This window comes from Rhea americana, unplaced genomic scaffold (assembly GCF_003343005.1).
Source record: "Rhea americana isolate MKP2758 unplaced genomic scaffold, rheAme1 scaffold_26, whole genome shotgun sequence".
Lineage (NCBI taxonomy): Eukaryota > Metazoa > Chordata > Aves > Rheiformes > Rheidae > Rhea > Rhea americana.
In genome coordinates, this window is record NW_028186379.1 from 6,079,959 (window position 1) to 6,097,965 (window position 18,007).

Below are 18,007 nucleotides of genomic sequence, written 5' to 3' on the forward strand. Positions count from 1 at the left end.
TCTTTATGGCACATAATCAGTATTTAAATAAACAAAAAAAATCATTACCATTCATAATTCATTCTCTATTTATTCAAACTGAGTAGTAGTTCTGCTCTGCTGCCTCTTTAAAATGACTATGTTATAAGCTGGGATACACTATYTGCTGGCACCCCAGCTTTGTTTTAAAGCATCTAACACAGAATAATAATGATCCTGTGAACACAAATAACATTTATAGCATGAAAGAAATAGTTATAAAGCGGTTAAGAGAAAATGCAGACATTCTTTTCCCCACCATGTTAGTCTTTCCTATTCCTCTCTTCATTCTGTAAATTAACATTTTTTGTAGATAAAAAAGACAAATTCATAAATTACTGCATTTGGCAGTGGAATGTAGCGATGGCGGCAAGGCACAGCTGGAGAGTTTGAAATGTGGCAGCTTTCTTCTAGGCCATCATTTTCTTGCTCCTTTGGGAATCACTGCTAAATGTGGCTACTGGTAATGTAATGAATATGAATCCATGTAAATCTCAGATGCAGAGCTGGGATCTGTCTCCCTGTGGGCAAAAAGGAAAATTTATTTTTTTCCTATGCAGATTTTTTGCGTGTATATGTGTGTATAACTGTGACCTTACCCTGACAGCTCACCTGCTCTTATGTATCCAGGCCCTGTTGAACTTCCCATTTTTCATTCTGCTGCAAACTAACAATACGCACTCACTCCCTTTTGAAGATCCCTGGCAGAATAATACACCACCTGTTCAGGCCCCTTCCCACCCCCCTCCTTACTAATTAAGCTCTGAAATTGTTTCCAAACAGAACTGGATTTCTTTTCTGCTACCCTCCCCTCTTCTTCATCCTCCTATTGCACCTTTGTAAACATTTTTGATCAGGCAGGAAAGATGATAGCGGAACAGTCGTGACTAAGGAGACCTGTCRCTGCAGCCAAAGCCATTAGTGCTGCATGGTGAACGGTAGCTGGGGTCATCCTGAGTGACGGTGGGACATGCCCAGGGACAGAGAGCAACAGAGAGGACTGCTAGCAGTGGCCAAAGGGACATTTCCGAAATGATGGGAAAGACAGGACAGAGCTGCTCGGCTCTCATTTTAGCCAGCAGAGGCTACTGGTTGACTGACTCATTTTAAAAGTAGGACACCTGGATAGCTGACAGGCATTTTCCAAAGAGGAGGTGGCTGTGTTATGTATGCATATTCTGAGTTTGTTTCCACTGAGGAACAGGCAGTTGGAATTTTAATCCATGTAACTTTTTTCTCTGTGGTAGTACAGTGCCTCATACAATGGGTCTTTGTCCATTGCCAGGGTACTACTGCAATACATACCATAAATAATCATTGTAATAACAGTTACAAAGCTAAGACTTTTTTTAATGGTCTCTAGGGCTAGAAGTCTTTTCTGGGCAATTGGCATTTTTGAAAATCAGGTCACCTAGTTAGGTGCCTAATTCTAAACACAGAGTCTTATTTTATCACTCATTTTTCTTTAAAACACATATGCCTCCAACTTGGCTCATGTAGATAAATATTAAGTGAGAAGGAAGCGGTGGAAACACTTGTCAAAATAAACCAAGAATAATTATTGGATTCCATTCACAAGTTTTTGGAGAGGAAAGATCAGGTCAGCCATCAAATAAGAACAGCTTCAGCCAAAATCTACAAGTAGATGGACGTTGTTCTGCTTGACAGTTCTTCATTGAGGTGATTAACAAGCCTGACTGATGACCCTTTGGGCTCAGATATACAGTCAGGGTACCACACATCAGCTGAGCTATCAGCATATTTCCTGCGTGCATGGCCTTGCAAATACAAAATAATGTGACTTGGCTTCCCCTCCTTTCACAGGGTCTAATCAAAGTCATATTGTCTTATACTTGCTATCGTTAAAACTAATCATGAATACAGCACAGGGCTCAGTTGTGGCACAGAAAGGCAATACTGGCAGCCATTAAAGGCAACAGATTAATTGCAGTTGGTATTCATATAACTAAAAGTTATATGTTCCTGAGACAGTCTGAGTGTCATCCACCTTCCCCTAAAGTACAAGTCTTGAAGTCAGATGAATTGCACCAGCAAAGGGTCTGTTTTGCTTCCCTGGTTTTGAAGGGACTCAAGTCAACCATCTCAGATGGACAATTAAACTATAGGCAAATAACATCACCTGACATGAGTCCTCTGTTTGTACGAGCTCTTAGATGACTACTCTATTCTACCGTTCCAGTCCATACACAACAGCAGTGTAGCACATGGCTGAACTCCCTTGTCGCAGTCCAGAAGGATGTGCCTACTGCATTCAAAACCCTTAGAGAACTCCATCTCACATTCCTTTTCTGGACTTCTTCAGGGCACACTCAAACTAGAGACCTCAGGAAAGGCCTACAGTCAAAAAGGGAAGCCTACAGTAATCTCCTCTAATGTATCTCAGCAGAATTTTTATTCGCCTAGCTAGGATTCGGYTGTGCAGTGCTTCCAGGCTCACTCGATAGAGTTTTGCCACATCCTGATTCAGAAACCAATTCAATCAATTTCAGGCAATTATACATCCAACTTGGGAGTTCCTAAAGGGGTTGTATGGAGCTCATGCCACCACGTACACCCAGAACATTGCTGGAAAGCAGGGTTTTGGCAGATGTTCTACATTACCTGGGGAAAAAGAGATATTTTGGCTGTGAAGAAATTATGAAAAAGTACAAAGATAATTTCAGTGACAGATTTTGCTTTAATATTTGTGAGTCTATTCCTACTCCCATAAAAAYTAATAGCAAATCTGCTATTGACTTCAGCAGAAGAAGCACTGAGGACTTTGTTCTACAGAAAATCTAGCAGTAAAATACACAAAATTCATTTTAGCTATTATATTTTGGATGGCTGACAATAGCCTCATGACGAACTGAACCTGCATCTCCCAGGGAGACATATAACACTTAAATCACTAAGCCATTCCCTTTGATACCCATGCTGTATTATAAAATTAATCTTTTGTAGCAATTAATTAGAGTAGTTATGAAGAAAGTCATGCAGTCTGAGTCTCACATTTATTGCTCAGTGTGGCCTTGTTTGTTTAGTCAGATTCCCTTAAGCCATTAATAGAGGTTTATGTTAATTTCCTTAATGCTTCCGATCAGCATGTTCATAGTTACAATACCACTATGGCTTTGCAGATTATCCCAGCGTATAGCACAAATAAACAATAGACAGTGTTTCCTGTGTAAAGCTCCCTGGGCACCYTAATGAGACTACAACTATGCCAGTAAAAAATGGTAGAGAGATGAGTAAACGAAACTCCTCAGGTTGTCACTGAACTTTCTCACTCATTCAGTTCTGAAGGGGTTAAAAATAAAAAGCTGCCTGGGTTTGTTGCTAAAACTGCAAATAACTAAAGAAAGCAAGTAAATTCTTCAGCCTCTTTTCTCCAGTGGTATTTCTCTGGAAATGCTTGAAAAGCTGGGTAAAGCACAGTCCCAATTTTCTGGAAAGGAAGTAAGCCAAGAGTAGATCTTGAAAATGCCAGACCTAAATACCAAACTGGAATTTATTCAAATGCCTTTCATGTGTGATTCATAAAGCCTGGTTATTCCATCAAAGTCACTTTAAATCAACCCTAGGTGCTTAAACATGTGAAAAACCCTAAGCTCATGTAGAAGATTCTGAGCTTATGCATGTAACTTAACAAGAGGGGCAACTCTCCCATTCATCCCAGATTCCACTAGCGATATTGAAACCACCTGGCACTTGTTTCCAGGATGCCAGAGAGCAGTAAGTACTTTTGTCACACTTTCCTAAAGAAGTCAATCAATGGAAAAAGTAAACACCATTGTCCCCAAAACAAATTATTGCATCCCTTAAAAAACAAATAAACAAACAAAACTCCCAGTCCTATACTCAGCCAGTGGCAGTCAMTGCACAATGGTTGCTTAATGCACTTTGTTATTTACATCGGCTTCTTCAGATTCCAGAGCGGTTACCCACAACTGCAGAACTGCATTAACTATACCCAAGCCCTTCATTTCTGCAACCACGACCGGTAAAAAAGGGAGTTTAGGGCTTTTGCAAAAAGCCAGGGAGCCCCTGGCATGGTGTAAATGGCAGCTTGAAGGTTAAAAATCTCACATACAGAGAGACCAGATGCTCCATGCCACAGTGGTAGAACCTCTCGAGCCAGATGAGGACAGGGCCAAACCCTCTGAGCTGCTTCAAGCACTAGGATCATCTAACTCTGCATTGGGTCAAATGACCTYCTCCTACATTTACCCACTAAATACAACATCTGTGGATCTGCCTCCATTTTCTCCAACCCTGCAAATCACCCAATGTTGAACAATCTCATTGTCCATTGGTGTATTTGTCATGAGTAGTTTAAAGCTAGCTTGGGCATGGCAGCATTACTTGTAAGAACAGGTTAGAGCCCTAAATATCTCTTATTTGCTGAGTATAGCACTGCCTTTATTAAAAATCTTTTGTCTGGCCCTGATTATAAAAGCATTCATCAGTAAGTCTGTGTCCCCATTTACATGCTGGATTCTCTTGCTGCTACTTATGATAGAATTTTTTTTCACCTTGAAAAATGAGGGGTTTATCCTCATTTAATTTTTCTTCCTTTTGCCCCCCCCCCCAAAAAAAAAAAAAAAAAAAAAAAAAAAAAAAAAACTAAGGTTCTGGCCTATGGTTGAAAATGACACTCTGCAGATACATTCACTACGGTTCAAAGGCACAGCCTTTCCATCAAGTTTCTGGAAGAGACTCTAGTATAGAAAAGCTGTGGGACCTAGAAACCATTATTGAACAGCTCGCTGAACTCTAAGATCTTTGCTCCAGAGATGAACCTGCAGAAAAAAAGATGAGCTGTATATTCTGAGAGAAATGGATATGTAAGTGTCAGTGGTATATCAGTTTCTAATCAATATTAAACCTCTAACTGCCAAAATCAATAAGAGTTGCAGGGTTATAGTTGTCACATAGTTTCTCCAGCATATCGGCTAATAATGATTTTTGCTGTGTCTTTTATGTCTAGTGGTTCAGGAATCTCTGCTTTCCTCTCTAATATTTTCAATATTGAAATTTAAATATGCTGTCATGATGGGATGTCAGGCTATRAGTAAGCTTCCTCCTTAGCTTAACAAACAATAAACACAACACAAAGACCCTATACTCTTTCCAAAATGTTGTTCTATAATACTGAGATAATGTGGAATGGGAGGCTCTTTCCAGTAATGRAATTGTTCAATAGTAACCAAAGCAATACCACAGCCACTCAGCATGATACCTAAATGGGAAGAGTTGCTCTGCATCATATTGTCTACCACACTTTAAAGAAAGGCTAGCAAACTGTCAGTGCTTGTAGATCCTCAGGAATACGACAGGTGGATCTTCTGATAGTGTCTGAAAGAACCAACTACTTCAATATCCTTTTTTATCTCCTTTTTTTTTTTTTTTTTTCCATGAGGGGATGATGGCTCCCAAAATCTCAAACAAGAAAAATAATTGCACCGTATGGTGAAGTTGTAGCTTTGTTGCAGTTGCAATGCTACAGAAATGGGCAGGGTTTAGACAGAAGTGTAATATACTTTATGAGACTAAGCAACGTTGCAGGAAAAAATGTATACACACTAAGACATACAAATTTTTATTCAGTTGTGAAATAAAAGCAGTAGGTTTTAGAGCTAAATACATATTGAAAATAGCTGTTCTAAGTTTAACTGGATAATGGTGATTTTTAGACTGTCCGAGAGCAATGGTAATTAGTTCCAGAAAAAAAGGGATGTGTTGTGAAGCTTCATTTATACAGCAAGTTTCTCAGCTGCAGAAACTTGGACAGTCACGCAGGAAATTGTAAGGGCTAGGTGGTTTTGTGCTCTTTAGGTGCATCATTCCTTGCAGTCTAGATAAGTCAATGTGTAGTTGCAGTGTGCCCTGATGGAGAATTGACAAGAGCTTTTGCAGTGCCCCGAAAGCAGAAAAGGAAATGAATTTTACATATTTTTTTCCTAACTCTTTTTTCACTCTGATTATAGYATGGCTGAATGAAGGCTCTGTTCATCCACTGTGTACCAGTCTATATTGTCACAGGAGCTGGAGAAAAAGCCCTACACAGTAAGCTTTCTTTGCCAAGTTATTACCTACAGTGCCAACTACAACACAGTGGGGAACATTTCCTTTATTCCTCTGTGTGCCATCATGAAGGAAGGGCACAGATTTGTTTTAAATTAATTGAGCTAAAATTTGGATTAAAAATGAGTATTTTTTTCACTGAAAAATACWTAAATATACACAGTACATAATTGGTGTACATACCTTGGGAGAAAAGATGCTTGCTTTTATTGTTTCATTTAATAATTGCATTGCAGGATAATAGACATAACCACCTCAAAATTGGGCAAGATTTTAAAAAAATGAAGAGCAGAATTTTTAATGCAACCAACCTTTCTCTCTCTCATATTACCCGTGAGTTTTTGTGAATACCAAAGCTTATCATGAATGCCTCCAACTAAGTGCCTTTTGCTTGGTTTCAGAAGTGTTTTCCAGTGCTGATGTTCAACGGTTTTACAAGAGAAAATAATGAAAGCAAGTAAAACCTGTAATCATCCCCAGCAGGGCAGAAGTCAAATGAGAGCAAGCTGATGTCTTTGAGCTGACTGAGCCACAACAGACAGGTCTTAACAGAGTAAGGCATTCCAGAGGCTGCGTTAGCGACTGTCAAACCTACCTCACTAACACCAATTAACTGGGAGAAAGGGGGATCTTAGAGTTTGGATCAAAGCCTTTCTTGTCCAGATGAAAGATCACATCAGCTTTGAAAAAAAGCTCCAGATGTCTATGAAAAAAAAATCTCTCTTCCATTCAGCATGTTTCTCCATGAATTTTGAATCACTTTGTTGAGAAGAACAAAATAACATCCCAGCTGGAGAACGTGTCAGATGTTTCATTTAAAAACAATACGAAGATAGGAAGGTGGTAGCCAACTCAGAGGGATTTTTTGATCCTCTCCCAAGATTCCATCACTTTTAAGGCAGAGCAATGTAAGTCATTCCCTTTAATCAGTTCTTTATTTAAGAAACAATTAAAAAGAAACACACACACACACACACACACACACACACACACACACAAACCAACAAACTGTGTTTTCTCCTTCATACAAGGATGTCGTGGTTGCAGCACGTAGCGCATGATACCGCAAACCACATCCAGGAATAATGATCTCACTGAGCTGTAACTCACTAAAAAGGTTACGGTGGTTATCAACCAAATTGGCTTAATAGTGTTCCATAAAAAGTTATGTGAATAGTAAATTCAAATATATTTGATGCATTAGTGGATCAGAAAAACTTACCGGAAAACAGTATCTGACACCATGTTCACTGCCTCATCCATTTCAGAGAGCATATCAGATGAACTGATAGCTTTAGAGATTAGTGTACACAAGTGCTTCATTGCTAGCCAGGAACAGACGTATTAGGGAAAATGAAAGAAACGCAGCCAGACATACCCACAGACTTTGCTTTGGGGACGGAAGCTGCAGGTTTAGTGTCAGTGGGCGTTCTTCTAGAGTAAGGCTGCAATATGGGCTCTTTCTCATGTTCATTTATGGCGATTCCTTGCATGTATGTTTTAATTCTCAGTGAGAATACAGCCAAGGCACATATGTGTGTTATACAAGTGGATCAACAGTCTAGGTTTATGTTAGCATTTGATGGAAATGATTTTTTTCAGGCAAGCTTTCACAGACTACTTAAAAATGCAAGATGTCAAGAACAAAGTGTTGGAGCAACCAAAATGGTTCTAAAACCGGGCACTGTAATAAAAGGATTTTGTAGACTAGTAAAAACATCCAACAGCTATAGTCTGCTGGTTCAGGAATAAACTCCACTGTGCTATACTGACTACATTATGTTCAGAAGCAATTTTATCCCTGCCTGTAAGAATCTAGGTATTATTTTAACTCCCTGCTGAAATATATTTACCACAAAGAGGGGTATAAGCCAAACCTAAAGAACAAAGTACTCAGAGTTTGGTGAAGTACGGGTTGAATTCAGAGCTGCCTTTCTTGGCTGCCTTTCTCTGAAARAAAGAGGAGAATAGTTTTGGACCTAAAATTCACCTGTGTGCAGTTACCTAGTTTGCATAGAGATCAGGTAAGTCAAAGGCACATTCTGAAAACTGCAGASTGGAAAGCACACAATGGCTTGAAATGAAAGACCGAAATTTCTGGTTCCTTTGAGTTGTGTGAGCATTAAATATTTGGCTCGGAAATGTGCAGTACTAAATCCTGACTTTCAGCTTATTTTGAAAAGCAACAAACTTTCAGGTGATGTGGACACTGGTTTATATGGTGTTTCTGCTGCTTGGTTTTGCTTTGATTTAAAATTACAGAAGCAAAATTAAAAATATTCCAGCCTCTTAAATACCAATAAAATGCACGAATTATCTTATAAATAAAAAAGTGCATAAAATAATAGACTCAGAAATATTCATACAAATATTGTCCTTTAAACAGGCCAGCTGACTGAGCAAAATAAGTATATAAATTTAGGGAACAGTAACAGCAGAAAACAATGAACCTTCATTCCCTTTGGAAACCAAAGTGGATAAATAGGTTTAGTCATCTCTGTCCCAAGAGAGCCTCATAGCATGCATTTTTTTTCAATGTAAAGTGTGAAGAATTGCATTGYATTTTGAATTCCATTTTAAAACTAATTAAAGGCTTGATTGTGCCACTCTCTCTGTGTTGGAATGCACTTCAATATGTACTCAGCTTAAGGCATGTGCTCAGGGAGAACTACTTGAATATTTAACATCATTAAGTATGATTTTATGTGTTTTGCTGAATCTGGGCCTAAATGTATAGAGCTTATTACTAATCTTGCAAATGAATGACAAAAACTGGTGTCAATTAATGAAATGGATTTCCTCCAAGTCTAGGTCATTATACCTCAAAGCAAGCAGATTCCTTCTCATTTAATTTGAATGTCCAGGTTTTACAGTCAGTTACGCAGGGTTATATAGAGAATTACAGATTTTGTTTACAAAGTCATCAGAATTCAAACTAGTTCATAGAGACCAGGTCAAGTAACGGGGATATTTAAAATCTACTTTGATATACTTTCCTAAGTACATTATATTTTTGTTTATTATTGTATTTTAGGCTAGTGTCACTTACTATAATTATTTGCTAAGTATTTTTGATTGCAACAACAGAGCTGAAGAGCAAGTGACAATTTAGATGCAGTAAGGCTTCCCATCTTCATATATTTCCCAATCATTCCCTAAAAAATGCTCTTAAATAAATATCTCATGCCCCCATGTGGTTAAAATGAGAGAATGCTGAACATACTCTTTAGAGCTGCTTTTTTGTTATCTTTTTATTTGCATACAGAGTATTTACACCATTGTGTGCCCAAAGAAAGAATGATCACCAAACTGCATAATAGTCTAATTTAGATACGTTACTAATGATGAAGGTATATATTTAACTAATGTTAAATGTTAAATCCAGAAAATGTTGTAGGCATTACCATGGCCTGACTTTGGATTGAGTAGCAACACAGTAACATAACAAAAATGCCTTTTGTGAAATTGCAGTATGCACTGACAAGTGCTTAGGAGGGCACTAGCTAAAATTCACCTGCTAATGTCCAGGCATCTTATGCTTTTAGGTATAATTTAATTAACATTTAATTAACAAATGCCTAATGAAAATACCAAATCATGATCTAAATCAATTTATTTGATTTAGCTTGAAGGAGACGAGGACAAGTGTCGAGATTTTCTTTCCTAAACAAATGTCCAATATTGGGTGTCTTGGCAAACCAGAGATTCATCAAGATAGACTTCTTAGCTTATTTATTCACATTCCAGACTGAAGAATAAGGCAGACTTATTATGATACTTCAAATCCAGCATCTTGTCAATGAAAATAACCCCCCCTCCGTGACTAATTCCATGATTTTGCAAAAGTAATTTTCTGCATCAAAAGTGAAGATAACTCAGTATCTATAATAAAAGTCCATTCCCATAATTTGTGTTCCTCTAAAATCACAGTCCTGCAGACAAGTCTATTATACACTGTGCATACAGAGAGAGGGGGGGTTCAGYTCCTTTCGGCAACAAACATTTTGTCCTCTAGTTAAAGCACTGAAGATGGTATTTAATGATCCAATTAGGGACACTGATTTTTTTTTAAAATGCCAAGGTCAGTTACATCCACAGAAATCAAAAGCCTCTGGACATTGCCTATCTCTCTCCTCAAACCCTTTTAAGGATCTCCCCAGCATTGCTGCCAAGTTTATGTTGCCTCCTCTCTCAGTGCTTAGAGTGCAATGGGTAGATTGTCTGACTGAGCTTTGGGTTAGATGCGGGTTTTTTATTTATTTGCATTAAATAATTGGCATAATTACCTGTGGAGCAGAATACAGCTATGATGCTACAGCAGCCTAGAGCATGACACTGAAAATTAGCTACCTACCGTGCTCTTCCCCCTTTTGCTGTGATTACCTCCCYGCCATGCTCACAACTAATCAAATTAACTGTTATGTCCATCTGCTCTGAACCAAAATCCATGGGACTGCTTTAGTGTGGGATCAAGCCCAAGATCTATTTCTTGCTCAGGCCTGGTGTCTGCCTGCGATGTACCATGCTGTCCTCCCCTCGGCTTTCTATTAAGGTGACATCCTGTACAAGAGACTGGTGAGATGAACCTTAATTGAGAAATTAATATACAGCAGGGGGCAAGAAAGAGAAAAGAAAATATGTGAAAATGAGAACCATACAGCTGTTCGTCATACAGTGATGTGAAATTGGTAGTTGTTATGCCCTCCTGTGTCTGGACAAATAGTTACTAAATTAAACAGTCTTTTCAAGAGACAGAGAGGCAGCCGAAGTAGCTTCCTCCCCCTGCCCCAGCCTCTGGCAGCCTGCTCCTAAAGAATGGCTTTAATTTTTCCTACAAGAACAGATGCAAGAGTATAGGAAACTATACGATAGAGCTAGGTGACTGTTATCAGTATCTCCTGTGATGTACTGTAGTAAATAGAAAAATAAACAGCTCACTACTGTAAAAAATTACAGGGCTGTAAATCCACCACAGGATTGTGGTGATATCGTAAACTACAGGAGCAAAGCTCAAGTGGCCTTATACAGTCACCACAATCCAGCGACGGAATTATAGTCCTATAACTCAAAATTTACTTAGTTCTTACACTTTATAGAGCAAGGATCGGAGCTCTGGATCAACACCCTGCACAGACTCTCCAGGTCTGCTATTTTTTATCTCCTGCTGCTCTTTCTGCTTCTGTCTCTGTTACTCTCTTCCTTCACAGGCACCACGCAAAGCTCTCATTACTCCTAGCATTTCCATTAGCTTGGAGAAACTGCCGTTACAGCTCAGTTTTGCTACCAGGACATAAGAATCCTTGATTTCTTCTCTAAGAAAATCTGTGCAAGATTCAGGGAACCAAGTAGCAAATGAACTGACTTGGCATTTGTGATAAGGATTTTGACAGACAACATGGTATTAAAACTTCCTCTAGTGCATGTTTATCAGATGTCCTAGCCAATACATCAAGAATTATAATGTGTCTCTTTCAGGCCATTGCTAACCCATCCCAGAAACGTTAGACAATACTGATAAATACAATCAGGATTGATAATGTTCTTTACTCATAAATTTGGGCCACTCGGTACAATGGTTTTTAAATGTTCTCTTTCAAAACAGAAGTGAGGTTTCACATACCTTTTTCAATATAGGTGGGCCCCAAATCAATCAAATACTCTCTAATTCCAGCAACGTGAGTAATCCTTTTTATTTCTGTAAATAATTTAATTTAAAAATGGCCTGTTGTGTGCTCTATTCAGGTGATAGATTTGTGCTCTCAGCACTTTTTACATATTTTTTGGGGGTCCTTCCCCATTCAAATAGCCTGAAATATCAGAGAGSAGCTGCAAAAGAACCTGTGCGTGGGCTCTAGTACTCACTTGCACCTTAGCACTCAGTCCTCCCATTAGAAACCCACTGGTACCATGGTCACACTGTAGATATCAGTAGATCAGATCTTCACAAAGATCTGTCCTCCATATTTCAGATGTATGAATCATAACAAAAAAAGGAAAAAAAAAAGAAAAGGAMAAAGGAAAAGAAAAGGGAAAGTCAGAAGGAAAAGGAAAAAAAAGAAAGGGAAAGGGGAAAGGGCAAGAAYTGAAAGGGAGYTGAGAAGTCTTCTAGTCTCTCCCTGGGAAGCAGCTCCTGCAGGAGGCATCCTCAGCCCACCTTGCTGCTCTTGGGCCTTAGCTAGCCTGTGAGCCTGATCCAGCTGTCTCAACGGCTTCCTGGGCATGTCTCCATTTCTTTCCCAGGTGAGATTACAGCAAAGAAGTCTCTCAAGCTTGTTTCTGTGGTCTCAGTCTACTTGATCATTGGTAACATGGCCAGGACCCTACCTCAGAAAGCAACTCCAGAACCAGCAGGCAAGTCATGACAGGCTGCTTCTTGGGGGCCCATGTTCAGAGGCAAACACAGCCCACCTTACCCCTTGATGCTAGTGGTGAGATTGAGTCTTCTTGCCCTTTTTAGCAAGGGTTGCGAATGATTACTTCTGCACAACCAAAACAAAAGACTCCCAGTCATGGACCATGGCCCCAGTGCAGTGGCTGTGCTGCTTCACGTTCCCTGTCATTCCTCAACAACATAAGAGATGTTACAGGCCTCATGACTAACACCTGGTTCAAGGTTAAGTGATGATACAGTCATCTCCTTCACTGCAACATGCCAAGTTCAGTACTTCCTAGTGAAATGCTACTTGCCATTCCAGGGTACTGTCTAACATCACTGTCATAAAACAGCACAGGTGAAAAGAATAATTTCAATCTCCTCTTTTCCCTTTAACAATCTACATTTAAAAAACAGAGAAAAACTTTATTTCAATTAAGCTAGATATGCTGCTCCAGCTTTGTCAGTAAAACACTTGTGGCCTCCTTCTCCCTCCAGGAAATGTAATTTCTGCCTTTTTTCTCTCTCTCTCTCTCTCTTACATTGCCTACTTTTTTTTTCCTAAAGTGAAAATCAGACCCTGTAACTCACAGTTCAGCTAATAAATAGTGTAATCTTCACGCTCATCAGTGTTTATATACAAGGCACAGGAGAGCTATTAAGCAAGCACAATATATCTAGAAAAAAATCACTGAGAAAAAGAGAACATGGAACCAAAGTCATCTATATCTGTAAGTAACACAGATTCCAAACAGAAAAGTGAAAGGGGGCACAGAGAATAATGGATCTATTAAAAGTCCCTTGCTTAACAGTTAGCTTGAAAAAAAGCTGCTAATGATTTTTTTAAAGTCCTGAAAGAGTTTTTAAGATATAATTTAATGTTATATTTTTTTTTCTCATACTCTTTCCATTGCTGCCTGTGGACCCTAGATTTAATCAGATTTCACTTCCTTCTCTTGTGAGACTTTATGAAGTCTTTCTTGATTTACAGTCAACCAAAGCAGTTTTAATAATGTATGGTAAAAGGGTTTAATTTTTAATAGACAAGAATGGGCTAGAGCTGCTACACGTGGTAGTAGACTGGTAACTACAGCATTATACTCTGCAGAGTAGTTAGTAAAAAAGAATAATGTATTTATAGCTCAAATGTTATTGAAAACATGTTTATTTTATTACTAACATGAATGTATAATTGAAGAGCCTGTCTAACCTGAAATTATTGTTCACACCTTATTTACCAAGAGGATAAAGTTGTTTTCAGCCTGTTGCCATAATAACTCAAGCCTCTTATTGTTTTCTGTCTCTCATGCTGTTCTGCTGCTCCAAAAGCTCAAGAAAAAAAAAATGTGAAATTACACGTTCGTATCCCGGATTTAGCTAATCAAGGGGGAAAATATCTTCTGACACTGGTGACTGATTCATAAGGGTTAGCCTTAAAATAAGATTATTTGTATCTTGATGTTTGTGTGCATTTGTCCTTTGTTTCTAAGCACCAAGCTAACAGGAAAGCTGTTCATGCAGATGAAAAACTGGTTTAAAACCAAAAGTCTGATTCTGAAAACCAGAAGGGCAGTTCCACAGGAGTTGTTTTTCATTACTAAGCTATAATAGATGAAGAAGGGGGCTTTTATAGTAGAGAAAATTCCTCCATTCTCCTGCACAGTCCCAAAAGAACAGCTAATGCCTTATTAATAAAGGCAGGAATTATCACCATGTTTAACACTAATGGTACAGATTTTGAGGCTTTATACCTGTAGCATTTCAGTGGAGTCATTCTTGATTTAGCATTGCTTTCCTAATGAAATGAGGCAAATCTGTTTCTCTGTGTGTGAATGTTTGCCTGTCAGTCACCCATGATAACTATCTAATCCAGAAGCCAAGTTCAGCTGAAATGCGGCAGTGGGAGAGAGATGTCGGTGAAATTGTATTTTATGATAACAGGCAAAGCAAGAGAGGATAGTCATGCAACTCACGCAGGAATTCTACAGTAAGGTTAATCCTCACTGGACTTCAGAGAATCCACATTAGCATTTAGTTTTCAATCACAAAGTCACAGGACACCAGGTTTCATCAGTGTTGCTGATCACTGAACAATTAATTATTAGTAGGACARGAACATCAGGTCTGTAGATGTACACAGTACCACGATACTGACTGCAGTGGAGGTATAACTCTGTGTAGACCTGTATGTATCCCAGCAAATACATCTTGGTTTGTGCCCCAGAGCCTACGTACAACACAGCAAAGCCAGCATAACCCCTTGAGTGCCATAAGAATGAGTAAAAAATATATGGGATTATTTGCCAATGAAAAAAAATTTATACATTTTTAAATCTTCTTACTTCAAAATGAGCCATCAAATAGGTTGTATAACACATAATGGCAAAATGAATGCATTATGAATGATTCATTATTATGGAAATGCTCAGATGCTTATTGGTGACATGAGTCATATAACATGCAATTTTCACACAATATGTTGTTAATAATGGATAAGGATTTATCARTATATTATTATATAAAACAGAAGGAGCAATATTAAAACTTACTCTTTCACTGGAATCAAATAACTTATTATGCATTGAGTTGCTTGTGAAATTGAGCTGTTCATGCCATTGCTACTAATTACACTTTAATGTCAAATTTCTAAAGTAGATATACATCAAGCTACTGAAATAGCTCATCACAGATCAAATCTAGATCACTGTCGTGCCACTAACCCAAAAGAAATGCTTTTCCTAAGCCTACCTAAACCTAAAGGAGAGAAAAGAAAGAAGAAAGTACTACCTTTGGCTGGTCTATAGCATGCACTCTTAAAATTGTCCCTGCCTGTGAGGCCTGTTTCTCATCCAAACGGGAAAGCTCATTCCTATGTAATTACTTCAGGAATTTTCAGAGCAGGAGTTCAGTTATGGTCAAGTCCTCTGAAGAGCCTGGCTGATGAGTGATGTAAGACAGCAAACAAGCCTGGGACAACAGGCTAGGAACACAAAGGCTATTTCCAACAGTGCTTAGATACTCTCATATGCCTTAATCAGGCCTTTTGTAGATCGAGCTGGAGTAACTTAAGAAGACATAGCCCTCTTCCCCAACATTGTTTGTCGCCACCACTCTGCTAATGCCCACCTTAATGTCTCTTCCCTCCCCAAATAAAACACTTCAATAGACTCATCTGCCTCAGATCCAAGTCACCAGCTCATGTTGCTATTGAAGGTGGTCTAAGCTGATGTAGCTGACTTTGTAGTCACATCAATGTGGAGTATCCATTTTGATACTTGAGCTTTAGGTGTGATAAGCCCCACATTAGGAAAGATGATAGTGAGCAGTTGTGGTAACCTCTTGATTTGCAGTTTCCAAAGAGTTCCTGCCATAGTAGCATCAAAGGCGGGACTAAACACACAACAAAAAGTACAGCGCACTCTGCTACGCTGTGACAGTCTGGCATACAGCATACCTGAAAACTTCACTTTATGATTGTATTAAAAAATCAACATATATAGGAGACAATAAATAGAAGACAAAGTTAATGTCAGGAAAGTCAGCTTGGAGAGCAGCAATACATTTTATTGTCCTACCTTGGGAAAACAGAATCTGTACTTGTGCATATAATTCAGGAGAATTTTTTAGATCTTGCCAATTCCATTTAATTGAGAGAGCAAATATCTCGATAGAGTTAACTAAAAGACCACTGATCAAGAGAGGTCCACAGTCCAGCAGGAAGGTAACAGGAAAGCCCAATGGTAAATGACCACGTGTTAGATATTAGCAAATGAACTGCATTCATTATCTTCTTTATGGTTATCATAAAGAAATTTGGAAAATCTGTTTTCCAATCTGTTCCYGCAGATAWAAGCCCCGTGACATGATGCTCCAGAAAGCCAGGAATCCCCAACTCACAGCCTTTAGTGAAAATAGACAACTTGTCAGAGCTCCAAGATCTCTATCTGAGATCTTCTCCATTGAAATCTTCCTTTTACCCCTCTGTTTTCCAGAGAATTTGACCTAGATTTGCAAATACTTCTGGTATCCCCCAAACTTCCCCTTTTCCCCCCTCAGAATATGTTATTTTTGGAGGGGGGAGGAAGTCCTCTCATGACAGAGATTGGTTTCCTACTTCCTACATACATTTGTAYGCACTCCTAGTGTAGCTGTTCCTAGTGAATCATTACTGGTCTGCTCAGCTTTTCTATTATGATTTCCCTCCCCATCCACCACATCCCACTGTGAAACAATGTAAAATGTAAATGTAAACATGTAAAAGGGCTCAAAGAATGCAAAGAGAAGCATTGCCTGTTCAGACTACGCAGGGCTGCGCTTAGTTTCYCATCATATTTTTTCCAGCAGTTTTTTGAATAAGCCCCAGATATCTGAACCCAGCCTTTTCTGCTGTCAGCTAGTGCCCTAAGGATTACAAACAGCAAAGAAACCAAGAGGAAATAACGTAAATAGTGCCTACAAGAAAAAAGGGAAAGCTGCACACAAAAGTCAGTGACTGATTAAAATGCATTCTTTTCTCACAGAGGCTACTAATTAGCTYACTAATACCACTCTTATCTATTTTAATAATGTAATGGTCTGCTGTCACATAAAACAAATGGACAGAGTCTTTCACACCATCTTCACCTAGGGAAGTTTACTTGAGAGAAACTTTTCCCTTTCTGCTTCCAGCTCTGGTAGTGGGATTCCCCTTTCCCCTGGCAGGGGGTGAAGCTTCCCCGCTTGCACATTGTCAGGCAAGTTCCCCTCAGATAACAGTAACCAGCTAGCTGGGTAGACTCCTTTCCCAAAGCTCACCCCCAACAGCTGTGCTTCCACATGTTAACATTGCATCTGTCCCTCAGGATTGACCCCTTAGCCTCAGCCTCGCCAGGGGAATGGCTAGCACATCAACCCCTTGCCTCGTCTGAATGTCTAGATGTCCTTATCTCCAAGAGGGATGTGAGGTTTCCTCCTAACTCATCCCCCAGAGTTCAGCGGGCTCATGGAAGAAAAGCCAGTACCTCTCCAAAGCAGGTACACMATTAATCTGGAATGAAGACGGAGAATGATGACAGGTGGGCTGGCACAGAAGCCAGGCTGAAAGAGTAGTATGTCACAGGAATTGCTAGGCCAGGTCAGACACACAGCCTATCTAGCCCMCTGTTTGTCACTCTCTCACAGCAACTTGTCAGATGCTTCACTAGGAAGGATAGTAGTCTGGTGGTACGCATTGTGCAACACGTCCCCCATCCCCTCACTTCAGCCTGACCCCATGAAGACTTCTCTCCACAGCTGCTTACCCATATCACCTTCAAAAAGACACTCCCAATACACTGTCCTCCTATCCTAGATGATCCCCAGTAACTGGAGGAGTTGGGAGAGAAAGAGATCATTCTTCTATGGGGAATGGGGACATGGTGGTCCAAGGGAGAAAAGAGGAGTGCTGCTCCTGGTGCTATTGGATAAGGATTAAACTGTGGGAGAGGAGAGGAAGGAGAAGTCATTACTCCTCCTAGGGAGATAATTCATTGGAATTTCTTTTTCTTCTTC

At 39.3% G+C, this 18,007-nt stretch overlaps 1 long non-coding RNA gene across 1 annotated transcript in view; it reads right to left on the reverse strand.

Moving 5' to 3' along the window:
• Positions 1 to 72: 72 nt before the first annotated feature.
• The window catches only part of LOC146594433 (uncharacterized), a 73,373-nt gene continuing 55,438 nt past the window's right edge, over positions 73 to 18,007 (reverse strand). The window contains exon 6 of the long non-coding RNA XR_014896190.1: positions 73 to 539. This is a non-coding gene — a long non-coding RNA (uncharacterized LOC146594433). The remainder of the gene's footprint in view (positions 540 to 18,007) is intronic.